The sequence below is a fragment of the Coturnix japonica genome, chromosome 3 (genome assembly GCF_054131305.1).
Source record: "Coturnix japonica strain WE chromosome 3, WE-NBRP24, whole genome shotgun sequence".
In the NCBI taxonomy this organism is placed as follows: Eukaryota; Metazoa; Chordata; class Aves; order Galliformes; family Phasianidae; genus Coturnix; species Coturnix japonica.
The window spans coordinates 15723506-15751451 of record NC_140665.1 but is presented as its reverse complement, the minus strand read 5'-3'; the positions used below and the strand labels follow the sequence as shown (position 1 = coordinate 15751451).

Below are 27946 nucleotides of genomic sequence, written 5' to 3'. Positions count from 1 at the left end.
TAACCTCATGACCACAAGAGCTTCTCTATTGTAACATGCAAAGTTGATACAGTGAGTAAGGAAAGAACTTCAGCTTCCGCCCCGCTTTGGCTCACTGACTAATCTATAGTCCATCAGGAATACTGGGAAAAGAGGGCCACAGTGGAACAGCTATTAGCTTATCTACAGCAGTTATGATAAATATCGAGGTGATAGTAGAGACACCCTGGCAATATTATCTGCCCATCCTAGTCAGGGAGACTCAGGGAAGAGGATATGCCCAGACAGGAGGAGGCTTAAGTTCTTTGTTCTGCTCAGTCTCGTTTTTGATCATGTACTCCTACTTTGTAGCCAGGACTAACTCCTTTCCTTTTTGTAGCCACTTTCCTGTGAAATGAAGGGTATTAAACTCTCTGGGCTTTCAGACAGCTGAGCATAAGAATCTGCACAGACTGGAAAGGAGGACACTGAGTCCTGGTCTGCATTTTCTGAGCTTTTTAAACTAACCTTAAAACTCAAGGGGTCACAACTGTCCAAGCTTAGTAGAGAAACACACATTCCAGTGAGATATCACAGACAGCTAAGGAAAAGGCTGTTACAAAGAGCATCATTTAGCTTTTCACCACTGTCCTCAAATCCACCCTTCATGCTCCTGTAATTCACTTATATCTTTGCAGGTTACTTCTTTCGCCTGTTTTTATTTGTTTGGGTGTTTATTTTTCTGACATGCTTCACAGCTAACTCCCTAAACTGTGAGTTCTGAGAAGTAAGGAAAGAATGGCATTCTGCACAGTCATCTGAAATCTAACAGCGTGGCACGCACAGGTGAAATTATCACTTTAATATTTCTGGGAATCCCTACTTTGATTCAGGAAAATCCAGAACCTTCAGGAGTAAAGGCATCAAGGAAAAAAAAAGGGGAGCAGCAGAATGGAAGAAATGCACCTCAGAACAATTACTTTGTTCTAGAGTGACTTACAGTGAACTATTCTGAAGCAATAGGATACAAATAAAATTTTCTCACATTCATCTCCATGGCAGAATGCAGATATCTGAAAAAAGTAAAAATTCTCAAGTAGTTCAGCCTGCAGAGATTCCAGGAAAGTGAAGAGATTGACTGATTCAGGATAACACAAACTAACAACTTCCCAAAGTTTTAGGATTCAGAGTGAATTCCAAATGTTGCTTGATCAGCTAAAACAATTTAGGCATTAAGTTTCTCCAGCTTTGTTGCCAGAACTCCAGTAAAGAACTTCATGTCAATTTTAAGTAAAGGTATAGCTCTAGCTGGAAGTTAGTTTTGTCAGTTTCCTGTTTACAGGTTACAGGGAAGCTTGCTTACAATGTTTTTTTTCTACAGAATAATACTCTCGACATATGCTTTACATGCTTACACGTTGTGTTTCAAAGGATTCTTCTGATATTTTGGCATGTCTTATTGTAGTACTTGTGCCTATGAATGAAAATCCCACGTATTTAGAAGAGATGGACACTCTTGTTTCACCCTGTTAACCAGATCAGTTTAGTCATCATGAGTTAATCAAAAGGCTGAACACCAACCACACAGTGCAACCGAAGCTATGTAGGTTTACATTTCTAACAATTTTGTGTGGTGCAGAGGGAAGAGCCCTATGCAAGTAATGTCCTTGTTAAAATGCATCATAAATTAAGAAAATAGATTTTAGTGACAAAAATCTTTCTGAGAAAGTTTTTGCTAACTATGCACATAGTCACTTTGGGATGGATGTGGCTGACCAGCAAGCTCAGTCCAGTCTCTGACAATTGACCGTGGTAGGAACCCGCAGCTATTCAATTCTTCTTCTAAAAAATGACAAAAATGCTTTAAGGCTGGAGACTGGAAAAATAAAACCATGGAGGCTTCTACAGAGAAAATGTGTTTGGAGGGAATACTTTGATATGCTTTGTTTATTGTTGTAAGTATCTGTAAATCTCAGCCTATTTTTGCTGTTGCTCTGATCTGAGTTCCACATCTGGCTGTTGGTGTTACTGTCAGCTTGGTGGGAGATTTCTCCAGAGATCTTTGCATGATAAATACCTGTTTTCTGCAGCATGGTGCACAGATATGGAATTTCTTTCTAACTTCATACTGAAGACTCATAAGTAAAGCACAGTGACTCATTAACAGTATTCAAGGTTTCCAGTCAGGCCCAAAGTACCCTAGTACGCAAAACCTTCAGAAAAATGAACGTTTTGGTCTTCGTTGACCACTCTGATGAAAGCCTTATTTGTTTACACATGTCCAATAAAATAACACATTTTAGTGGTCAGCCTTACTGCTGTCTCCCCCACAGGTCCTGTGGAAATGTCTGAAGCATGAAGGCAGTTGGACTGTCTGAAGATTAGCAAGTCTTATGCCTTATCTTGACAGTAACCATGGAAGTAGCAGAGAGTAGAGCTACTGAGAAGTGACCTGCTCTGCAGCACCAAGAAACCACTTTACATCTCTGCTGTGCTGCTAGAGACAAAATAAGGGAAAACCAAAAGTTTTCCTGAGAGAGCTCTTACGAAAGTCTAAGAATATTTTACTCCCACAGCTTCTTCACTGGGCTTAGGCATCTCCTCTAACTACTTGTTCATATAATTACAACACTTCAGGCCTCAGCAGATTGTCCTGCCCTGAAAAGCAAAACTCACTCAAAACAGCACAAAGAACCTACATCCTTGAAACATCATTAAGGAATAAAATCTGAGTCCACAGTTGAGAAACTCAAAACCTTAAGAAACTTTTAGTGAAGCTTGCAAACATGGATATTACCTTTAAATTTCAGATTGCTCAAGATTTGCTGAGCTCTCTGCAGAGGTCCATGAAGGCTGGTTTCCTACTACCCACATCCAGGTCTGCATGCTGCAAGTACAGTACCACTCATGGAAACTCCCAACATGCTGAAAACAAAGATGCTGAGTTCTAAGGAGATCGTTGTTGGTTTTGAAATCTGGGCTATTACATTCCTGTTTAACATGTGGATTTGGAAAACAGAATTAGACCAAAAATGTATTTTTAATGAGCTTCACTTAGTTTTGCAACTCCCTGCAAACCACACAATCTGTAATCTTATTTTCTGAGGAATCCTTTACACAAAATTTAGCCAGATGATCACTGAGACATAATACTTCGTGCACTGTGTATGTACAAATGAGCCATAAGTAGCCCCTTCCTTTCTTGGGAAGGAGAGTTGTACCAGTGTTTGATATATAATGGAATTTTCTTCTGCGAGTATTTTTAACTCGTAGACTTTTGAAACTAATTTAGGACAATATTCTGAAAGTAAAAATAACATGAAATTACTTATGATATGTGCAATAAACAAACAAATAAATAAATAAATAAATAAAAACAATCAAATGTGACTGCAATGTGAAAAAATCTAAACAACTTATCTTGAAATAAAACCATAAAGGTGACAGAGGACAATGCCGACACCAATGCCAGTATGCAGTATGTCCTAGAAAGTCTTAAATTCCATCTCATCAAGACCAAAGTTGAAAGCAGTATTTAGAACCATCAGTATTTATAATTATAATTCTTAGTCCATTTGATTAGGCAGGATCTTAATTTTAGAATTCTGAAACATTTATGAAACAATGCTCATGCAACATATCCCCAGTAAACTGTTTGACATTTGCGTACTTTGGGAGATTTGGAAAAACAAGCTTTAGAGAAGCTGCTATATGGAAGGACAGAATTCAGCAATCCTCCTGTGTCTGGATCATTAAAGAGCACAGTTCATCAGAACCAACTGACTTTTCCAAGCCTGTACAAAGTAGTATGTTTATCCACCTCTGACACTTGAACCCTAGAAAAATCATGTATTTCTATATTCTACTCCTGGCGGACTCCGTTTCTAAACTCTTAAAGTTAGGAGGAATACAAAGAGCACTTCTATAGTCACATGGAGAGTTCAGACTTTAAAAGTCCTTGCTTTTCCATGCTAAAGACATTTTTTTTTCTAAGCAAAAGACATTTTTTTCCTTATTGCTTGTAAAGGGAATACATTTCTTCCTTTCTACTGTTCCTTGAAATATCAGCACTCCATTGCTTTAAGGAGCATCTCTTCCCAGTGCCTGTTCCTTGGCCATACATATTATATAAATATTACTTTCCTTCCAGACTGTCTCTCTTGGAGTCACCTGATGAATTCCTTCTAAAACAAATCCAGGTATGTCTCTGGCTACAGTTCACTTCACAGAATGCTGTCAAGAAACACAGTCAATGAGATTCAACCACCCTTGTTCCTGTCTTCCCTATGTAGGACTCCACTAATACAGAAAGTTGTCTATGTTTGGACACACATGTACCAGTTCTTGTCACAACTTCATGTTTCAAAAATTTCACTCTTAGGCTGCAGCACAGCCTCTACATATATTTTTAAGACATTTTGAGCTGTAAAAATTCTAGCAAGTTTTAGGCCAAGAGATACAATATGGAGCTCAGGATCACATGTTATGTGATGTAAATATGCACTTAGCCCAGAGCAATATGCTCCAGAGATTGAACCTAAGGAAGTTACCCCCTGAGATACATTTATACAGATGGTATGGTATATATTTGACATATCAAGTATATCACATATTTAATAACGTGTTCAACAGGGTACATATAATCTCTGTTATCCTTTGGAAATTCTTGTAGATGTGGTTGGAATTTGTTAAAGCAGCTTAATTTTCAGATTAGACATTGCTGTGCTGAAGGACACATCAGTGTCTAGCAGTCTTGAAAACACTCATTAATTAAAGACAAGATGAAGTAAAGTGCAAGTAATGGTATTATCCACAACTGATGATACACTTACTTGTAAAAGTGAAAGTGAGGAAATAGAGACATTCTATTTAATCAACTGATAACTAGATTAAATCAAGAGTTTTTTCTACCCTGACCTGCTAATGCAGGTGACAAGAGAAGAAAGTTGAACAGATGCACACCATGTAAGCTGCTTAATTCCTTTATTATATCAGATGAGTTTCCCAAAAATCAGAGAATAACAGAATTGTAAGGGCTAAAAAGGGCTTCTGGAGTGTTACATTCAAAGTGTTATTTAAAGACTGATGTTACCTTCTAGTCCAACATCTGCGTTTAGTTTTTACCACAGTCTGACAGCTTGTATTAGACACAAGTGATTTTTTTATGCAGAATATCAGGCTAAATACAATTCTTATTGTGAAAGAAAAATGCAATAGATAAAACTGAAAGAAAAATGCAATAGGTAAAGGGAATTCCACACAGTCCCATTGCATGGCTCCCTCAATAGACAGATTTTTTTTCCTTTATAATTAAGGAACTTTGAATGAGTAACATTTTATGTTCTCAAAAAGTAATCAAAAGTTAGTTCATGATAGATGAAAAAATAATTGAGAAATAATTTTCAATCTCAATTATTCGCCCATTAAAAAAGCAGAACATATTTCTACCAAATGACAACTTCAGTTAAAGACTGGTAAGCCTCTTTCTCCCCCCTCACAGATAGTTGTTGAAATCAAATGACTTCTGCCTACTCTAACAAAACTGTAAAAAAATAAAACAATAAAAATCCCTTACGCTTGTCAACATCTTGTCTACAAACAAGTTAGATACCTTCAGCAGCTCTGACAAAGACCTTCCATCTATGTTCTATTCTCTTTGTCAGTGATACTGAAAAGATTTTTTAAAAAGCATAACATCAAAGACTCAAAGCTATTGGAAGTGCACTTCTTCTGCATAAGGAACATTCATACATGGAACTTGAAATAGTTGGAAAGGAGTACAACTTCTTTAGAATTTTCAGATGAAAAACAAACAAAAAGCAAACAAACAAACAAACAAAAAAGATAAATCAAGCTTAGAAATTGTATTTAGAAAAAAATAAATGGAAAGCTGAAAAATATATGCAAGTGACAAGGAACACTTAACAGTGGCAAGAGGATATCTGTCAAGACAAGATGAGCATACAATAGTGGTAAAGCATCTTCATTTAACATTATTTAAATGCAAAGTGACTCATTGTAGCCCCTTGACCTTCATGGTTCTGTAACATCCTGTCCAAAATCAGACTGATTGCTGCAGAGAAGTAATACTAAGTAGAAATCACTGTATTCACTTTGGCACCAAAGCCAAAGAGTTCATTTTGCCCAGGTAATATGCTGCTTTGCAAAAAACTTTGCATAAACAAGCATGAAATGACAAAAGGAAAATGAAGGGAGATACAAATAATGAACATTTTGTGGAATACTGCAAATTTCAATTTTACTTATAACATCACAGCTACTTCAGCAAAATTTTAGCCAAGAAAACAGAAATTATTTTCCCCTTCCAGCTTTGTTTTACCACCATAAAATGATATTTTTGCAACGGAAGGATGAAATAGAATGCAAGCAAAAGTGTAACAGTGACACTGTCAAGATTAGTAAATTTCAATGAATCCTGTAGATTTGTCTGATCCAGTTCAAGCTTATACATGGTCAAGGCTTCACAAATTTTGTGGGCTGTCTGCAGGCCTAGGACAATGTATGTCTTCAGTATTGTATCAGATCTTTAAGACCTATTTTCATGAAAATAAAAAATGTAGAACATTTCTGCTTAGCATAACTTTTTTTCTTATATCACATTCTATCAATATGCAAAAAAAATCTTTTGCTATCATCTTCTCACACTTCCTTTCATAGTTCTGCAATGCATTTTTAATGTTTTCTGCCTTTTCCTGATCTCCTTTCAGCAGAGGAGCTGTGAATAAAGTCCTTTCAGGGTGCAGTAAGAAGTGACCTCAACCTTTATCCAAACCACAAGCCAAAATGCTTGTGGTTTGACAAAGTTTGGTTAACATTTTTTTCCAGGTTTTGGCTCACATTGGAACTAAAAGTGACAAAAACTCTACTGAGAGAGGTCCATTATTGTTAGATTTCCTTTCTGATTTAGCACAGGTGTGAGTTTCAGATAGTCTGGCTATCCAGTGCACACCAGTGACTGGGTAAAAGGGAAAAGGTAACAGGATGTCTTGTTTCTATTGCATTCTTAAGTAGTCCCAAAGGGGTGGAAAAAAATTATATATATATATATATATATATATATATATAAAAATTATAAAGTATGCACTTTTTCACTTTGTATGCATTACTCAGTACATGCTCATACTCAAATTCTTAAAAATTCCTCCTCAACAGAGCAGCAGTGATATCTGTCATGTACTAAACTCCAGTCAGAATGGAGTCTATGTTTTCATTTTCTAGGCATATCAGCTATTTTCCTACTAAGTTCTCTGCTTTGATGTTTTGCTTTTGCTTGTAAGCTCAATAATTTTGATTAAAGGAACAGTGCTAGAAAAGTCCAAGGAAGCACAGATAGGCTAAACAAGTCAGTATTTATTGGCATAAGGGTGCCACCTATTGTCATGACAATTGATGTGAGAAAATCTTCAACAGATTTCTTCCAAAAAGACAGCCCTATTCATTCCTTTTTTAGATCATTTTGATGAGATCACGTTTTTGTGTAACATAAACAGAATGCACACATATCTGTTACTTCTTCCACTATGTCCCAATGCTGCAGAGCACGATAATAATAGCATTTGTCATTACAGATATCTTTTCAGACATGACTCTCAAAGTTGGTCTGCTATTCTTATTACTAGGATAACAAATAAAGTCCCAGGTATACCTGTATGCATCAATATAAGTCCAAACACACTATCTGTATTTATCCAAGCAAATAAATATAGAATTAGCCATTTTTCATTAGTATAAGCCCACATTTTCAACTGAAATATATCTAATACTCCCCAGTTTTATGATTACTGAAATTTTAAAATCTATAAACTGCTTGAGTAATTACTATTAGGTACCTAATTTGCTGGAGATTGAAAGCAGAGAGGGAATAGCAAGAGGGAATAGCAAGCTAGCAAGTTCCTGTGAAAAAAAAACCACCGCTACTTCACTTCTCTATTTAAAAGTACTTTCCAATATTATTGTCCTGCTTCTCTGACTGGCTACCCAAGCAAACTTTGTAGGCACACATAACAGTTTTCAGCTAGGAAAGTACTGGCTGTCATCCTTTAGTGCTGACCTAATAACAACAATATATCAGCTCTTTTTTGCTCTTTGCTTCAAACTTGAAGACCAGGTTTCAGTGACATTACAACATCTCAAAATATTAAATTCTTAACAATTTTCTGTTTTCACAGTGTATAACATAGACCAGATTTGCTTGAAACTCTCTCCTAGGATATAAAATGAAGTACGTTATTTCAACTCTTGAAAAAACTATAGCAAACCATTTAGGTAGTTGTTTCCATAATACAAGAAGAACAAAAGTGGAAAACAGAATACAGATATGTGTTCTTGAAGGAATTAGGGATACAGAACTAATTCACTGTGTCTTATTATATATGGAGACTACTAATAACTATGCAGAGAGGATAAAAAATACACAAATGAGTATATTTTTATTTAAGGAAGTGCAACCTCCAATATTCCACTTCTGCGGACGCTCACCTTTATAGAGTAGTCTTCAATAATGGATAACAAATGTTGAGCAGTCAGACCACCCAGCTGCTGCTAAGACCAAAGAAACATCTATTTCCAGGCCTACTGTTTTGGGAGACTTTTATGTTGACAAAACACTGACAGAATAAACACACTGTGCTGTGACAGATTAGTATCTGTGGTATTTTTAAAACATCAGCCTTACTTTAAGCAAATCTATGGGAAGTGAACAGGCACGAAGACACCATGGAGCTGGCCAATCTTATTAAAACCTAGCAAGATACAACAGACTCACTGGCTTGCTATATGTAAGATACTCAGCACTTCTGTACCACTTTTCAGAGATATCAGGATACATATGAATACTTCTCTCAGAGTTGGTTTGGTATAGACTTATGCGAGACCTGAACTTGCACCTTTTAAGTTGGTTTTGTTTTTGCTATCTCTAAGAAAACTCACTAAATATGCTGTGATGCAGAGCTCTCTTTTCCTGAGCATATAGCTACAACAGATAGAGAAAAATACAGTCTACTTGGAAGATAAAAATGGCATCAATGTTAACCCTCTTGTTGAAGATCATTTGAGCAAACGTGACCCTCAAAGCACGTGGCTGTGAGTCTGAAAAGCTGAAGCTGTTACTGCGGTAATCACGTTTACCTCCAAACCTGAATCTCAGATGCCAGTATGAATTTGGTAAGTAAAATCAGTATAAGTACATTTGTTGTGATGAAACTGAACCCACTCTGCTGAACTAGGAATTACAGCACTGAAACTAGAATGGTATATGCAGAAAACACTGTAAAGTTGGCTTCAGTGGTAAAGCTATACATAATGTCCCAGCAACATGAGGCACTTGCTCAGATAGACCAGGAATGCTTTAAAATCTTTGCTTTAGGACACTTCACCTCTGTAGAATGCCCAGTTTCTTTATACCCACCATCCAGAAAACCACGCATCTTTTCAACAAATCAAATATTCCTGATGTCACAGCTTATAATTAACAAAAACACTGAGGGAAGAAGAAAGAAACAACACACAAAAATAAATAAATCTAACCAGTGGTGCTTGGTTAGACCTTGATATTTACTTAGCATTCCCTTTGTTGGCAGTTAAATATATGTTTATACAAGACTGTCAATGTTTTTTCCTTTATCAATTCAGCCAGCTTTTTCTTTCCCCATTTTCACCCACTCCAAATTCAATTTTCCTCTTGGAAATAGGAAAAAAACCAACACAAAAACAAACAGCTACATGTCAAGAAAGCAAACTTGGACTCTGACTCTCATACGACTTTTCCATTCCTTGAAATTCATTGTGCATTTGTATATGACTGGGTTTCCTTTTGCACTTCTTGGCAAAAGAGAGTTTAGAACTGGCTAGTGAAAAATCTACCCTTTGCTGTACTTTGCCCACAACACTGCCTTCAAAAGCCAAAAATCACAATCTGATATACAAAGGGAACACTCAGTGGCTTAGAAACTTGCCTCCTCCACTTACTTACGCAGTATATATTCCCTTGAGTCTAAGCATGTACATCAATTCCCCTCCTTGTCTAGTCTTTCTGCTCTACTGACACTGCAGCATGATTGACACTGTCCATTGTCCACATCAGAATGAACAAACATGAAACAACACCAGAAAGATGCCTCTGTCCAATATTTCTAACTAGAGAGAGGAGAAGAATGGTCTTATTCTTGCCCTAATTCCTGACAGAAAATATGACCACAACAAGTCTGAAAATACACCACAGCTTGTCTCTAATAACAGTGTCACTTGAGAGCTGAAAGCCACCTGGCAAAGACCTTTTACAACTAAACAGCTAGAAATCAATGTAAAAACTAAAGACTATGATAATAATCAATGGAACTGTTTGGTGTATGAGTGGGTAAAAATTTTAATTAAAAAGAAACAAACCATCTATATCCAGCTTCTCCATTTTTGTATGCAATAGCCACGTTCTGTGCTACTTCTATGTTTGCAGTCAGAAATCTGAGGCAAGAAAAAATGGGCTCAGTTTCACTTTTGTTGGACTTGCTCCATGTCTTGAAAAGAAGAACATGGCCTATACGTCATGTTTTTAGAGCAGGGACAAGGGAGCATGAGTAGGAAAGGAGCCAGTGGATGCCTTGATATGGATGACCAGAGGACAAAACATACACATCCAATGAGACTTCTGAAACAAGTTGATCCTCCTACTGACCATCAGCACAGAGCATCTGTATATTATTATAAAACTGTTCAATCTTACAGGGTAAGTTGTGCCCTTCACAGACTGACACCAGGTTCTATGAGAAAGGATTGGAGGAAGAGCTGCATGACAGCATCTACCCTCATTTCAGTAAAGTCTTTGTTGATACTCCACAACGAACTTAGGGATATCCTTCAAAGCTACTGGAGACAATAGCAGCCTTTCTTGAGATGCCCAGGTATTCACTTGGGCTCTAAACTCACAAAATATCAAATAAAAATACACACACTAGGTGTGATTTCTGCTGCTCCAAAATCCAATCATTAAAATGGACTAAACTGGAGGTACAGGAATCCCACCTGGTAAAATCCCCTTTGTGTCCCATCATGTATATTGTAAACTTACAAGATATTATAAATTTGCTTCACATAAGCAGTGAATAATCTGCTTAGCAGTAGAGGCAGAAATGCAAATACATCTTTAGCCAAGGGCAGACTAATACTACATTGGCAAACTCACACTCCCCACCTTAGTTTGGGAATGGTTAAAGCAGTATAAAAGTGTAACACCAGTGGATAAAGCCTGTAGCATGCTGTACAGCCAAAAAGCAATATTTGAATTCATGTGGGGAAACATTTTGTGTGCAGCAGAAACCAAAACTCAGCTTTGAAGCCCCCTGGGAGAGCTGATCTGGAAATGCTGTATAATTCTGTCTTAGTTGCCTCATGAAGCTGGAGTACAAACAGGTGACGTATTGTGTATTCTGGACTTCTCTTTGGAAAACTGGGCTCTAAACCACAAATATTTGTACACAGTCTCACCCTCACACCAGGGCCATCATCTGTTAAAAAAAAAAAAAAAAAGAAGAAGAAGAAGTGCAGGAAATTCAGTGCAACAAGAGGACTGTCAGTCACAATTTTGCTTCTTATTCTGATACTGAGAGGGCTTTTTGTGAGAAGAGAAAAGAAGAAAAATAAAAAGAAGAGAAAGCTCCATCTCTTGAAATCTTGAGAATTTCAGCATTCTTTTCTATTTGGTTTTACTTCACTGAATTACAGAGAAAAAAAATAATGAAAACATGAGCCCTATAATATTTTTAAGCAAAAAAATAAATTATTTTAAAACTGTCTTTACTTTTAAGTCTTGGTCATAATATTGCAGGTATTGCCTTGTGATTGAAAAAACCATTAGAAATAACAAGATTGTAGATCAGCCCTCCTGCATATTCCATAGGTTGCAATACAAACCACTAGAATTATCTAATTCACACGTTATTTATTATTCAGTATTTTTCCTGCCTGGAAAGAGTTTCCATTTTTTTATCTGTGAAACTTCTTGCTTGCTTTAAATAAGACTGCTTTTCAAGACAAACTTAATTCTCTTGGGGAATTCCCTGTTTGCTATTGTACTTCATACACTCACACCAGCCAATTCAAACTGGCTTTAATATAGATAGCTGCAGTAGCAAGTACTGTGGGTATAATTCAAGCTGATGGACAGGCTGCTCAGTTTTCACCTAGTTTGTTTTTTTTTCATGACCATCTGCCTTATGTGAATTGCAAGCCATACTCAGTAGGAAGAGTAGTTTAAAGTAGAAAAATTATTCAGATTTTTAAGATCCCTTTTGGCACAGCAAACAAAATGACTCTGTGCTGATATTCTGGTATCCTCTTATATTTTGCGGCTTGTATGATGTGTGCTGCATCATTCTCCAGAAATCACCAAACTAATGACCTTTTCTATTCATTCCTGCCAAGTAGCAGCTGGCAACTGTGGAGCACACTTCAGAGAGCAATGCCTTTTACTAATGACATCTTTAGCGTTCATCTACATTCTTGTTACTGTAATTGACCAAAACAAAACAATATTGGAACAAGAACTTGCAAGTTTCACCATATTGTTACAGTAAATGGGAAGCTGAACATGCAGATCCAAGTGCTATTAGAAATAAAAGCTGGATCTGGAGAATCTCACCTCATCTGTAAAGATCTACTTCACTTAGCTTTAACCTCGCAGAGCAACTTAACAACAGAATACAAGTTTGAAATACCAAGAACTGCAAGTGTCTCCCCAGGTTACGGGTCACTGGTAAAGCTTTATTGAGCAAACAGCTTCAGGTGCTATGAGATTTCACTGTTCATAAGTCTTCCTTCATGTCCCTTCACCAGGGATTACTGACTTCTCCAAGAGCTGTGAGCAAGAATATTGCTATTTATCTCTTTCACATTGTCTGGGCTAAAATCCATCTTCTGTGTAGGTCAGAGTCTGATTTAAACTTGGTCACGCCAGTTTTAACAAACTCTACCACTTACTGACAGTCTCATGGCAATTGATTCACTTTTTTCTCTACAAATCTCCCAGCAATTGAGAAAAATGGGTATTTGATCACTATTTCATTTTTAATCTCCACCTTGAAATTCACAGTGTAGTTGGATGAGGGAAAAATTTCATGCTAATTTAAAACTGACCTGTTTCCTATATGTGCTTGTCCTCAGTAGTGTACCATTGCCTGGAATGAGAGAACTGCCTGAAATGAGCAGGCTAGAGTCAAGGGGAGCAAGTTGAGGCCTGCTTCAAACTGTTTGCAGGATCAGGGCTTTCAATGCCTGGAATGCATCACTGTAGTAGAGCACAGTTTTCAAATACGGCATCTGTATTCAAACACTGAAACTCATTGGAGGCTCTTAAACACTCCTTTTGTGTAACTGAAGGTCAGACGGAACCTCCAAATGCAAAATTTCTGACATCCAATTGAGTAGCCCACATTAAAAACTGGACCAGTATTTAATAACGTCTGGAGAATACATGAGTTCAGCTGAGACAATTCACATTCACCTCATGTGTTTTTCAGCATTCTTGATGGTGAAACCAAATAAATATTCTTTTGCTCCACAGATGCAGTGGATCAAGGTTTAGCTTGTTACACATAAAAAATAAATCAGTTCATATTTCCTTGACTTCATTTTTCCAGCTTTGTCATTCTGTCTAAAAGCATACTGCACGGTCAAGCCAGGCATGGCTGTGCATGTTAATAACCTTTGGAAAACTCTGGATACTTCCATGCAAAATCCTTTTTTATTTTTTCCAAAAAATCGTCAAAGCACACCTGGTGAAATACACTTTTCTCCCTTTTTCTTTTTCTTTTTTTTTCTTTTTTTAATTAAAAACTATGTTTCAAAAAGGAGTTAAAATTGAAAAAAGAAAAAACACGACCTTAAGTAGAACCACAACTGTAGTGCTGGTTTTCAAATCAAAAAGACAGCACAGTCTTCACAGGATATGGCTTCCAGCCAGTTGTTTAATGCTTGTAGGTCAATATACAACCAACCCAGCTTCTGCTGCCTAATTGACAAACCACATACCGGGCACAGGAAGGTTAACAACTGTTCTTTCTTTCACCTAAAAGTCTGCGTTGAGTCCTTGGGCCCTCAGCCCCTTTTTATTTTATCATTCACAAATATCTACTGTGAGCTCCCTCCAGGCACAACAGACTAACTGCATGCCTGAAAGAAATGAGACCCCTGGTAAGCATTGGGTGTCTGGTCAGTCAGGAGCCAAGCTAGCTGTTCATCATGCTCCTTGATTTCAGTCTGCCAAAGAGGTTTAGACCCACTGCTCCAAGCGTAAATTATTTGTGGATGAATGAACCACGAAGAATTTCCTCCAAAAATATTTTTGATTAATGGAGTCATGACACCAAACGTCACCAAGCAGGTAAATATCTTTTTTCAAAAATGAATGTTAAATACACAAAACTGTTCCACAAAACACCAACAGAGAAGCAGCCTTTCTTTTATTATGTTTCTTTTTTTTTTTTTTTTTTTTTTGGTTTTTGTTTCTCTTTAGTTTGGTTTTCTGGTATTCCTAGCTGTTTAAAGGCAGAAAGCTCAATGCATAACTAGATTCCTGGAGGAGAGCACGTGAGCAAAGACTGGCAAGGGAAAAAAAATATTTACAAGACCCAGATATATCTGTTTTAAGTGATTATAAAATCACTTTCCATGCGTACTAAACGCATTACCCCTCTTCTCTCTACAGCACAGCAATCAAATATGAAGGAAAGATATGGACATTAACAGACCTCTACGGCATGCTGAATTAGTATAAATGGGGTATGATTCACTCTAGATATTCCACTATATTAAGGGACAAGAGAAGCTACTAATATTATTCCAGACAATATAATCATACACATTCCTGGAGATACCGCCCCTTTTGTACAATGCCATGCATTTCACTCTGATGAAGTGGCAACAAACTCCAGCAACGCAAGCATGGAGGTTTCAACTCTGTGACCACAAGACACTGCATAGTGTGTGTGTGCTCCTTCCATTAATACAGAATGGGCAGATTTCATCGGAAGAGAAATAACCTAAACTCTTACATTTATCAGGTATCCTATTTGAAGGAGACAATGAGTACTTTCATTAGCACAGATGAGACAAGAGAAACAGGGTTTTCAGCATTTTCTGACCTTTGCTGTTTGAAGGTTCAGAACTTGAAGTGTGAGGACTGTGAGCCTCAAACTGACAGAACTACCTTTCCAATCTAGCACAAAAAGGAGATAGGGAAAGTTTGGTAAAAATGCTGTGTTTGGAATTTAATTATCCTCAGTGAAATAACCTTACACATATTGACTATGGACAGTAGATCCCTCTAAGGGGCCCTTTCTTGCTCCTAGTGTTTGCACTACTGGAAGAAGAGAGATGAAAATCTCTGTATCATCCTTCTTACCATCAATGTTTGAGGCATCAATTTCATATCTTCAAAGTTTTTTCAAGTACAACATTTAGAAGATATTGGCATTCAGCACGGACCTCCTCACATATTTAGCAATAATAAATATGAGCATTTAAGCATTCTGCACTAGCTAGCAGCTTGCAGAACACAAAAGACAACAGAAGCCAGTTTTTGTGTTTAAGATGCTCAATTAACCTTGACAAACTCTACCCTGCTTGATATCTCTCTCCTTCCCCCTCCAATTCTGGTTCCTCCTATACACATATAAAGGTATTGTTAAAAAGGTCAGTACTGTGCAAGGGACACAAATCCAGATGGTTCTAACTTAATTCACACTGATTTCTGTCAGGAAAATTATTTCAGCTTAAGCTTATATCTTCAAAGCTTTGAGGGGCAGTTACTGTTTCTGCATGTTTGTTTCTTTTCCTTACATGACACTGAGAAATGCAATTCCTCCTGTAAAGGAGAGAAAATTCCAGTATCCATCATATTGAAGGATTACAGACATCGCCATTAACCTGCAAATGCAGCTCAAGTCTAAATTACATTTTCTCTTAGGGTATTCTGAATGTGAAACTGAGCATAAGACTTGAAATTAAACCAGATAGGGAACAAAAAGCCTGTGAACATCTTCCCTTTCCAGAAAGTAGTTGAAGTAATTTTACATTGCATACAGCATTGAATAATACATTTTCATCAGCTCAGAAGGTAAAGCTCAATTTGTCTGAGTAACTTGGAGAAACGAAATTTTTATGGTATAAAATGTTCAGTAAAAAATTAATATTACTTTATTGCTCACACAACAGTTTTCACTTCTACTAGTTTAATTTTTCAGGCTTTCTGATCAATTTAATTCACACAAACCTAAGTCTGTTTGCTTTGGAATTAAGTAGAATATGAATGGCAGACTGTTATTCCCATCTTTGACATTATTCACTTAACTGAGATTAAAAATCCAAAGTTTGATTTTTAAAATAAAATGCAAATAATCTGGCTGTCAAAAGTGCCTTTGCATTTCTGCTCCCACTGAAATCTACACTAAGAAATTCCATCTTCCTTTCTTGTGTTAACAAGAAAAATAACACACTAAAGCATAGTCTGCTGTGTTGTTATCTTCTCTATTCTGTAGATAGCTTCAAACAATATCTGAGGGATGTGAACTCCTGCCTTTTTCATTCTAGTAGAGAAGATCTAAATCCGAAAGATGACTGTTTCTGAATGTTTACTCTTCCACTGCTGAAGATGACAGCAGAAATAATCACCTGAACTTCTGCAATCTACCCTTTTTTCACCACCATAAGAAAAATCTGAAACTCTGCCATGAGTCCAGCATCCGCCCGTACAACTTGTCTGAAACAGTACAGTAGTTCAAAAACCTATTAGCAGAATTAGAACCAACACCATGAGGGGCAGAGAGCAACAGACCTCATCTCTTGAACACCTCTACAACAGCATCTCCTTCCAGCTTCTATTTCCAAACAGAAGTTCTCCTTGCTGACACCGTAACCCAACCTGACACGTGGGCAATGCAAAACCCACTTTCTCCTACAGGAGAATGAGCACTTTGTGGGACCACAGAAAATTAATTCCCTACCAAAATCAAAGTCTCTAACCAGGCAGCAAGTAAAAATAACTGAACAATCACTTATTCAAAGCTGAGCAAGATTTCTCAGGCTTCTGGATCTTCTTCGAAAATAATGTAGCTGCCTGAGGGACTATGTAAGGTGATGGCACTATCCTCATATGTACTCTCCCTTGGATTTCAGAAGTTCACGGGCTATAAACATAATTACATCAGTGTACTTCTTCCTCTATTCAGAAATAAAATTTTGTATTGCTCAACTGCCTTGTTCTCAGGTTTCTCAGTTGACTCTTATGCCACTCTCACAGCCTCTTATTCAGCTGACATGGTGCCACAGTGGTAGCATTAGGAATATTTCTGCTGTCTTCCTAAAAATCATTTCACAGCTCCAGTCCAGGCAGATTTACTAGCAGTTAACAGTCAGATAATTTCAGCGGATCACATGTTCAGTAGAATCCTGGAAACAATTTATTTGTTTTCATTTTTTCCTCATTTGTTCCTCATTTTCTTCTATCATTTATTCTCATCAAAAATTCTGCTGAAATGTAAAGCCAGTCTGTGTTATGTAACGTTATAGCTTTTTCAAACCAGAGCAAATATTTACAGATATTCTGTGTTTTAATTAACTGGCTACAGTCCCCTCAAAGTGTGTACATAGCGTTGGTCTATTTGCAGAAGAACTCCACTAAGGAATGTGTCTGTTTGTTTATTCTCCTTTGTGTATGTAATATTTGCCATTACCTGGTATATCAGATTAGGAGTGTTATACGAATACACTGATTCTGGCAGTGAAGTTTGGAAGTAACTGTGTAGATCCTGTTCGTCATGTTTCTATGGTTATTCATAAATATTATGGCCAACCTCAGTCAATACATGTCATTTGCAAATGAAATACATGTATTATTTTTTTCAAATTACTAAAAGCTCTTTTCTTTCAAAACTCATGTCTGAAAACTCCAGTCAACTTTTTGTTAATATAATTTAAAGGATGCCCAATGCAAACACAGTTACTCGGTGCCAATGCCTTCATGTTTGGACCAGTACACTGCTTTTATGATTGTTTACCTCAGTGCTTGAGTTGGTGGGAAGGAGAAATGGGAGAAGGGGGAAAGCTACACATTTTAAATTTTTTTTTAAAGAAGTTCTTGGGCAATTTCTTTATTCCCTGACAAACCAACGCACTGCCTGGAAAATTAAAATAAATCTGATCTGTAGCTCCAGTGGAAACCACTTGTCATCTATTGTCCAGATATAAGAAATGTTACTTTTCCCCTTCCATACACCCCGAAAGAAGAAATACAGCTGAATGCTTTGCAGGGACTAGCAGGCCTCTAGAGACCAAATGTAATCATCCACTGGCTTTCTGGATGACACAAGCCATGGAATTTCACCCAGTAATTCCTGCATCAAGCCTATAACTCCTGCTACAGCAACAAGCACAGTCATCAGAAAGACATCCATTCTTGATTTAAAGACTTTCAGTCCATGTTCCCGGACAAATTTTTCCTAAGTTGTTAAATGCCCTCATTGTTACAAATGCAGCCTTATCCCTGATCTCAATGGATCCTCCTTTTTCTAGTGGCTGGCTCTTGTTACACCTTCATCTGCCAAGCAGACAAAACTGCACAGTGAGCCCTTTTGACAGCATAGAAAACTGTATGCCTTGACCAAGCCCTTCTCAATTAAGTGAAGAGCCTGAACAGCAACTATCTTTTGATCTAAAGGAGAAGTATTTATTTACTCTACCTTATCTTGCCTTTTAAATAGTCAGCAAATTAAAATAGTCTGTGTACAAAGAATATGTCATGACTTACTGCAAAAATTGTTGATACCTGGTTTAATCTCTCCAGTATTTAGAATTATCATCACTGTTAACATTTTTTTAAGAGTTAAGAACCCCTCCATATACTTTCACCTCCATTCCTAGCACTTGCCAGGGTAACTGGAGCAGATAAAATACCAAAATGAGCAGTCAACATATAAGTCTCATTGTTACCAAAAAACCTCCATGGACTTGTAAACATTTGATCCTACCTCACAGAGACATTGCCCTGAGACAGAGTATCCACAAGCAACTCATTGCTATGTATGTCCCTGTTTATAAATTAAAACTGGAAAAGCAAGAAGTGACTGTTAACTTTCCCAACTTTTTGGACAGGAATAGAGCTGAACAACAAAGTAATTTGCTCAGAAAATCTCTATTTCTTTTCTTTTGTTTGTGAGTAGCTTGAGATTCCCAGATTCTTTTGAGAGGACTAGTGAGCTTTGATACTAATGAGAAGTTTTTGTTAAAATTTTACTACTTAATTTAGTACACTACATTGTTTTTGTTGTCATCAAAAACCAGTCACTACTATTTCTATCCAGGGATTAGATACCTAGACCAAAGCTACAAAGGTTGAATTAAGAACATTACACAAAAACAGTAAGTGTTTCAGTCTGTGCTTGAGCACTCACGCATAAAATATTCTTTTTATGAATGTTACAGGAAGTACCAAAAAGAAGATATCAGAATGCAGGAGGCAAGTTTTGATGTGAGACTTACCCCAGGATGAGAAGAGACATGCAATAGAGATGTATACGTGGCTGATACACAAATGAAATCCTGTTTCTACCAGCAATTCTTGGTTGCTGCATGGTACGTTATTAATTGTACTATAATTATTCACGCTGCTTGATGCACGTTCAAGAAATATGGCTACATAGGTATTATGAACAGGTCTGAATTGAAAGTCAGCTTTCTACCACCTGCTTAGGAGTAGAGAACAGGGTCAGGATGTGGACAGCCAGCTGGCTCATACTAGAGTAGCATTTAGACTGACTTCAGATTTATTTGGAAACACTTTGATAACTGGCATCTCTGAAACCACGGGAGCAGAGCCATGAATTACAGACACATGCTTCTCATTCTGATGAATTTGTAAATGGAGGATATCACTCTGTATTTCCTATATAAAAGTACCCTTTTAAAAAGTAGCTTTCTTTCTACATTTAGAGCTTACCCTGGAACTCTCTGAGCTAGTGTCTGAATACAGTTCAAATACAGTCCAATTGCTGACATTTGCGCATCCTTCTCTTCAGTGTTTTCTCAGGCAAAACTCCATTGGCTTTGAGAAAGATTTTGCTTGAGCAAGAACATCAGATTTGACCTTTCAATTGCACAGTGACAACTAATAGCAGTTCAAAACAGATTTCTTTTTTTTTTTTTAAATACAATTCAAAAGAGCTCCAGCCTATTACAGTATGTTTGCTGCCACTGAAGCTCTCTTCTCCCAAAAATAACAGAAATAAGCTGTTTTTTCCAAAGCTACTTCAACATCCCTTGAAGAGCCTCAACAGAGTTCAAAAGTTATTAAATCAGCACCTTTGAGAGCCCATGCTTGCATCAAATTCAGCAGCACAGTCTAAAGTACCTTTTTGCCATAAAAGTAAAGGCAAATAGCTACATAGGCAATTATTTCTGTGGAAGAGGAAGACTGTCAACTCAGCTCCTGTCCAGTCCTGTATCTGTTAGTAAATGTTTTTTTTCCCCCTCCAACCTCAAGACAAATAAGGGAGACTGTGTGGTTTAGTGTCCAATCTAATCTCTTTCCTGTGTAAATCTTGTGAATTACTATCTAAACAACTGTTCTATAGAGCAAGATCTTTGACTGGCTGCACATGTCATAGGGCCAGGTCAGAAAGGTATCTTTTCACTTATCCCATGAATGTGAGAGGGAGGCTAGTAAAAATTTCACGTTAAATTTATGCTTCCTTAATTAAACTATTAACAACATGTAACAACAAAACCTGCCAGTGAAAGGGGAAGGGTGACATTACACTAAAGGAGACCACATGAATAATTGCAAGTTTATGAACTAGTTCATTATTTCATTCATCCATTCACACTTTATTTTAGGACATTTAAGTCATAATTCCACTTTCCAAAACAGTCTGAAGCTCTTTCATCTTTCCAGTGGCTGATGAAGAAACTCTAAAGTATGCCTGGCTTACCATGCCCTCAAAGCTGAACAGGAGGCACTCTACTTTCCCTTTCAGTCTTAACTGTTGTTGAAGACTGAGTAAAATCTTGCCCTTTTGCAAGACAATAGCAACATTCCCACTCATTTCATTAGAACCAAAGTTTCCCTCCTCATATGTCCTAGTTAAGTCTAGGTAACTTAGAAAAACAGCAATTCTGAGTTGTTTTTTTTCTTTCTAAAGTCCAGTAAGATAGTGTAACTATCATCACATAGAGGAATTATAAGTCATAATTTTGGAGCCTGCTCTTTTACCAAAAATATTGCCTGGAAGGCTGGAAGCTGTATCCTAACAAGGAACAGTAAGTCATGAATTTAAATCAACTACACCAGTCATCACTTGTGGCTTAGGGTGAAAAGAGTTGTCCAAATGCTGCTTAAGTCAGTACTAGAGCTGTGTTGCATTGTGAATTAATAAGGGAGAACAATGCTGCATGGAAGGGCAGATCTTTTCCAGTTTGCTTGTATTGAGTGCTCTTTTCACCTTGTATTTCACCAGAAATTCTCATGTTTTAACATTTCTATTAGCTCTAGCACAGCGCTTGCACAAGCATAACATATCTGTGCTGGCTTGCTTTGCCCACTCTCAATCTGCCTTGTTAGTATTTTCTTTCAAGTATAAAGAACTCTATCCATGTCTGTATCCATTTCTTTCAGATTGTTATTACGTAACTCAGGAAAGAAAACTGGACTTGCAGACAATGAGCGGCCCCCACACCTCAAGAACTACTGATGAAAACTGATTCTTTGGTACTTCATCTTATTTACTTGATCTTTCTATTTTATGGCACCATACTTCAGTAGCACATGAGGACATTGATGCATGGAAATTACAGAAAATTGAGAACACTCACAGTGCCCATAGAAAATTCTGTTTCTACCCACCTCGTCTTTGGAAATAAGAATTCTGCTTTGGTGTTGTTTCTTATCAAGTGCACTGATTCACAGTTTTCAGGTCAACTTATTTCACAGCTTTTTATTCTTATTTGGTATGATGCAAACTGGGTTTCATGGGATTGGAGAGTCTCAAGATAGAAGGACACCATCAGTACTGAAATGATCAATAAAGAGGAAGATTTCATAGTGTTTACCAGCAATGGTCAGACTCTTTGTTATCTCTGGAAGACCTTATACTGTCAAATCCTTTCCACAGAATCACAGAATTATAGGGATTGAAAGCAGCCCCTGGGATTCACCAACTCCAACTCCCCCATCAAAGGAAGTTCCCTGTAGCAGTTTGCAGAGGAAAGCATACAGATGAGTCTAGAATTTCCTCAGAGATGGAGACCCCAAACCTCTCAGGGCAGCACATTCCAGAGCTCTGTCAACCTCACAGTAAGTTCTCCCTCATATTTGTATGGAAATTCCTGTGCTGCAATTTTTTGCCTGTTATCCATTTTTGAAAAGAATAGTTTATTTTCAAGTTTCTCCCCCCACATAGTTTCTCAGGAACACAGATGTCATTTTCCTTGCCATCTTCAAACTGACCTCTGTGTGTTCATGAGTAAAGCCAGAGATAGTTGTTTCCTTTTTTGATTAGTGTCACTTACAGTAGCCACCAAAAAATACAGACCATTTCTTTGTGCTCTGCAAGTTTGTACAACACCTGGTACAGAGGAGCTTCATACATCACACATTCTAGTTACTTCTGTAAGAATTACTTCTGTGAGATTTTTCAAATCTGACAAATTTAATTTGGCAATCTCTCTCTTCTCCAGTAATTGTTTTAAAACATGCTGCATTACAGCAGCTAGTTGACAGTAGGAGGTTTTAACTCTAACTAGGCTTACTAGACAGACAGCTATAGAAAACACAGAGTAACTAAAATACTGCCAAATCAACAACCAATCAGAAATTTGTTTCTGTAGTCTTCTAATTCCCTTTCTAGATTATGTTCATCTTCATGTTTGCAGTTATACTACCCTTTAGTCTTTTAGCTGCTCACTATAAATCTTAAAATCATCATAATGGAACTGAACCATACTAAGGCATACATTTGACAGGACTGAAAGCTGTAAAACAGGAAGTCTTTAAGATAAGTCCATAGCTCAGAAAGCATCACACAGAGGCTCTAACAACTACTGAGCTGTAGATTTGCCAGCTTTGCCAAAGCCAACAGATTTCTTTTTGAACTCGATGCAATTGCTTCCACACAAATCACATATGACAACAAGTCATAGGGATTACGTTATCTATGCCTCCTCTGTTTTCTCCTTGTGTAGATTCCCATATTTTGACACTAATTCTCCTCCCCTATAAATGACCTTGTATATTAAATTTATAGCTATACAGTAAGGGTTAGATAAGCAGTATTTGTTCTAGTTTGGAATATGAAATAGGAAGCAGTGTTCTTTAATGGTTTAGGACAGACATTACTGTTTAGGAATGGAAACAGCCTCCACCAATCAGTATAACAACAAATTGGGAATTGGGAATCCCATATTTTGTCTTGGCTGTCTGAGTGAAGTAATCAAGAAATCTTTCAGTGGCTCCAGTTCAACCATCAGTAAAGAGGAAATCTGATCATTCCTGTCTCATTCAGAGGAAACCAATCTGCATTAAGCACTTACATATTAACATAGAAATTACTATAAATGCACAAATCTCTGTCTCAGTAGTAACTTGTAGAAGTTAAATCAGCTCACTGTTCAGGAGAATGTTGTTACCCAAGCAGTAGTTGCCAGAAGTACCTTTGTAAGTGGCGGGCACTTAGCTTTATTGCCATAGGCATAGTACGCTCTACCCATTATCTACAGTGAACACAAAGAATACTGTGGATGCCACAGCACTGTCCACTGTCAGAAGCAGAAAAAGAGTTCTAATAAAAGGTTATTGCAACCACTGTGTATGTATCAGTGTGTAAAGGCTCCAGGAGAATGGACAGAACATTTCTACAACCCCTCTTGAAAAGTCAATCTACTTCGCTTTAAATTTCCATCACTTTACCACTTAACAAAGCACAAGATTCTGAATTTGTCTAGTTCAACAGATTCTTATTGGAAAATATATACAACTCATCACTGGAAAGTTACAAAACAATCAAAAGAAGCATCATGATTATGCAGAGAGAAATGATGAAATAGAGGGAGAATTTGCAGTTAGGACTCACTAATAAATTTGAGTGAACAGTAAAATTCAATAAACAAACACTGCACAGGCCATTTTTTCTCTTCATAGAGATAAATCATGATTATGGCAGATACGTATGCCCCTGCCTCTTTCCCATCCATTACCCACACAGATGACTGCAGCATTTCAGCATCTATTTTCTTGCTAAAGAAGGCAAAGTTAAGTAAGCAGGACACAGGACCAAGAGTCAATGCACCTGGGCTTTTCTTCTCTTGGCTATGCTATTGATCTACTGCTTAACCTTTTCCGTCACCCTGTGGAAACAAATAACACCTTTAGGTATCTTTATATCTGTTCCTACACTTCACACGTTGTATGAGCAGAACTATCCCTACATGCGCAGATTGTAACACATAACAAATCCCCTGTTGTGGTCAGGGTATTGACACCCTCAAATTCTGAAATAAAACAAATAATGATTAAAAAATGTCCAAACAGTGCTCCCTCAGAGAGGAAAATTTGTTGGCAGAGAAACCTGTAAAGAAACATCACTTTTTCCATTTTCACTTCCTCTTGCTAGTTCAACATTCAACTTTATATATTAATCCTATGAATAAAAAACTAAGAGCCACTTAGTGTTCCTTTTTCAGACCTGATACTGGTTCAATTCTCACCTGGGCAGTGTACCTACTTCTTAAATTAAAGCTGATTTTCTGAAGGCTCAATCATGGTCAATGATAATGCAGTTAATAGATCATGCAGTTTGAACGAAAAAGCAGTAAAGGACAAAAAGCAAACAGAAAACAGCCTGTTACCTTAGAGTTGTTTACTTAATCCTCTCCTGCAATTCTCTATTATGCTTCTTTGAATTTTGCCTTCAATTTCTGGTAACTAAAATATAAAATAAAATAAAATTAGAACAAATAATTAAAAAAAAAAGAAAGAAAGAAAGAAACAATTAGAATATCACATGATTCATTGGAAAAGTAAGTGGCACAAGGGCTATACTGCAAAGCTAAAATCTCTCTCTAGTACATACTCTGCAATACGATGGGACTTCCAGACTGTCTCTACAGCATTAAGGTGTTCATCCTGCACTCTGAGCCAATGACAGTTTGGGGAAAAACAGGTGGATAAATGAAGTTTCTGTTGCCCTTATGGTTTGGTTTTTTTTCCCATTAAATTGAGATTTAGACAAGTCACAAATTACCAGGAGGAAAGCAATAGCAAAATGCACTTAAAACATTAAATACTTGTATGAGATGCTGATTATCCATACCTCTCTGCAGCTTCCTCACAGCCAATATAAATCATACATTTGTGAATGCTTATGTTTTTGAGAGAGGAAGATACTTTCTACAATAAAAGGGACTGTGATCTAGATAGGAAAAGTATTTGCATATTTGCGTGTATATATATATATATACACACATATATACATACATAGGTATAGGCTGCTCCAAAACCATCTTCTATTTATTTCTGCATAAACTACAACAGATTCAAAGAGCACAGTAATGCAATTTGATAGAGCAAACTCTCAGCTACAAAACACTATTTTCCCACATAGCCACTACCATTAAGCTATACATTTTCACAGGAGTCTGTGTACTGGCGCTCGTAAAAATCTGCAGTAGTGAAGGTGAACTGCTGTCACTGTTGCCAGTACTAAAATGCACCACCCACCATCTCACTGTGCTCACATCCACTGTTTGGTCTCTATGAACATTCAAAAACTGTCAGTCACAGAGTGTGATATTTTCCACATGGAGGAATTCAATTACACACCTCCACGTCAGACGCCATTTTGTCACATTACCCTTCTGCCGCCATCTGCTGCAAAGCAGCAGAATGTGAGAAAACATTGGATACTGATGGGAAGATTCACCCTCAACTGCCATTCCATCAACATCCACCTCTGATGCTGTGACCCAACATAATAAAATAAGAGGCATTACTTTTGGAGCAGCTTCTGTATATACACAGCATCGTACATACATATATATACATATAGGATTATATATATGCAAATATTATTTATGTTTGAAAATGTCGAATAAAAACAGTATTTTTTCCAAAATTACCATTTAAAGACACTGTTTTTTCCTTCCATATAAAATGATGATACAACCCAACCTTTAACTCCAAATGAGCAGGTGTGAGTTCTTTAGCATCAAGTACGGTGTAGCACACTAAACTCCTGATTCTCAGACTATGCTTTAGAGTTCACTCTTGTCTAAAACCTCATCAGAAACAAAAAGGGTGAATCTAACTGAAAACACACTGTTCCTATGCAGCAAGATAATATCTTAAATTCAGTCATCTAGACAGTAAATTGTATAACAGGAAAATCCAAGTTGAAATATTCAATCTGCCAAAGATTATAAATTCATTGTTTTGCTTTGGAAACAAATGCACAGCAGAGACCAGAGTCATAAAGCTAGAAAAAACATAACAAAGGCTTTGTTTGTAAGGGGATGGAACCACTGCTCTCTGGTCAGAGATGAGGTTGGCTGATGTGTTTTCCATAATAGTCAATTGAACAATTTCAGCACTCAATCCTGGCCAAATACTAATCTACTGAATTTATTACATTTGGTTTTCTAAATTAAAAGTACCATCTGTAACTTATGTGTGATAAACAGCACTGAACGCATGAGAAGAAAAGTAGCTTGTGAAAAGCTGGGCAAATTACGATGTTTGAGGAACTCAGAGAACTGCAAAACTGCACACTGAATAGTTTCTTCCTGAGAAAAAAAGCGTAACAGTTTAATGAGGTTATTTGTTAAAAACCCCTCCGTTCACCTCAGTAATGGTCTGTGCAGCCCAGGTCTGGAAATGTCGTTGGCTTGACCAAAGCGATACTATCATCTAACTAAGCCAAATTTAATAGGAACAATTCCATGGTAGCCAGAAATAATACACATACATGCATACAAAAGAAAATCCCAGCTTAGAATTTCTGCTGTTTTGTTTATTTGTTTTTAAGATTTTCACTCTCACAATCATAAATATTCTCAAAACAAAAGCTGATACAGCACTGTAGCTACATGGGCTGAGATTGGTGAAATCCCAGACCACTGAACACAAGGCATTTGCAGTTCTGCAGCCACAACGCGTCATTCAGCATCTCTGGTCAATAAAGTTTCTGGTAGTCACTGTATGACCTAATTCCTGTTTTTTCACTGAAACGTTTTCCTCTTTCACCATGTGCTCTCTTCAGAAAAGCAGTCCTGAAAACAGCAAGTCTGTTCATGCCTACTTGAATAAAAGCAAATGCCAATTGGTTGCCCATTTCACGCTTTCACTTCAATTTGTGCCAAACCATTTTTTGACAGGATTTCTACGCAGAAATGGAAACAGGTCTGGGCTTAGTTGAAACACGTCACACTGTACATACACCCTAAAAGTGTTGCAAATTACCCATTTCCAGTGATGGGTTGGTTTTTTTGGGGTTAAATAAAGACTACATGTACTCTCAGTGGTGACAGGTGCATTCAAATGACAACTCATCCCATTCATGGGATGGGATAAGATGTCTCTTTAGATATCCATCTCTGTTTGTTCTCTGGAAAGTAACTTAAAAAAAAAAAAAAAAAACAACAAAAAACCAGTTCACTGTTTTACTGGTGACTACTATTGGATAAGAAAAAAAACAAGTCCAAGGGTAATAACAACAAAAACCAAAACTTCTTATCCTCTACTTGCCAGTAAAGACAAATGAGGCTAAAAATAGAATCACTTGCTCAGGGTCACATAAAAGGTTTATCAGAAGGCTGGGAGTTAAAACCCAGGGGGTTTTTTTGGGTCAGCTCTTCCCTACTCATGGTGAAACAGTGAAAAAGTTCTCAGTGCTTTCCAGCAAAAAGGGGAAGAAATACACAATAGATTTCACACTTT

The 27946-nt window shown here is 37.2% G+C and overlaps 1 protein-coding gene across 1 annotated transcript in view; it reads right to left on the bottom strand.

Moving 5' to 3' along the window:
• The window catches only part of LOC107310980 (uncharacterized), a 334005-nt gene that overhangs the window by 286466 nt on the left and 19593 nt on the right, over positions 1–27946 (bottom strand). Inside the window, exon 2 of the mRNA XM_085541101.1 lies at positions 24862–24937. The gene's annotated coding sequence lies outside the window, so the exon portion shown is untranslated. The remainder of the gene's footprint in view (positions 1–24861; positions 24938–27946) is intronic.